Genomic DNA, 1,114 nt, shown 5'->3' on the forward strand with positions numbered 1-1,114 from the left:
AATATAACTTTTTTAATCATATTCTTTGTGGCCTAACTTATTCTATGTGTCGGTATGTGTCGGTATAAATGATGTTTGTTGTAGTGGAACATATTTCCAACCTCTCATGCATTTTGTAACGGCTCCCTTGTCTTCCTAACCCAAAAGGCTTAGTCTAAAGAACATTCTAGAAGCCTTGTAAGAAAACATGCTTACATTAATGAGTCATTTAATGTAGTGGTTAGTTAGTAAACTATTAAAGTGGTAGTTGCACAGTAACTCATTAATGTGCTGGTTGGTTAGTACACCATTAATGAGGTAGTTGTGTGTTATGTAATTAGGCTATGTTTGGTATGCAATAATAGTTATATAGGTATAAATTGTAAAAATGTAATATGAGGTTTATAAATTATATAAGTTTTTAGTGTTTGGTTGAGAGTATAAATTATATAGATTTTATTATTTTGTGTTTGGTTAGTGGTATAAGAAAATAGTAAAAAGTGTAAAAGACTATTTTGCCCTAGTATTTATATAAATTATTTTTAATTATTATTTTAATATTTATCTTAGAGGTAATTTGTATTATTAATTATATTAAAATTAATAATAAAAAAATAATATATAATTATCAATATAAATATATTTTTAAAATAAATAATACTATTATATCATTGCATTATTTTATATATAATTATTTATAATTTAAATTATATAAATATATAAATATTTATCAAAAATTAATACTCACAAACAAATTATATTAGTTACTAACATTTTGTTATTCCTTATCATTAGTTCCAATTTCATCCTCCATTGATTGTGTCCTTATTGTGTATTTGTTTGTTTTCCAGAGAAAGTTTATAGCAAAATATACCAATTAATATTGAATTTTTTTCAATATTCTTTTAATTAGACACAAATAAAATTTATAAAAAAATAAACATAAATATATATTTAGGATAAAAACTCACACCAATCACCTATTTAAACTCGACCTAACTCAACCCAGTCTAATCTAACACCTCATACCTAAATCTAACTCATCAAAATATTGAATGAACCATAGCCATTAGAAGCTAAGGAATATCAAAGGTTATTAACATATTAACAAAAACGAATGAAACATCAACTTTTC

Source organism: Impatiens glandulifera, chromosome 9 (assembly GCF_907164915.1).
Source record: "Impatiens glandulifera chromosome 9, dImpGla2.1, whole genome shotgun sequence".
In the NCBI taxonomy this organism is placed as follows: Eukaryota; Viridiplantae; Streptophyta; class Magnoliopsida; order Ericales; family Balsaminaceae; genus Impatiens; species Impatiens glandulifera.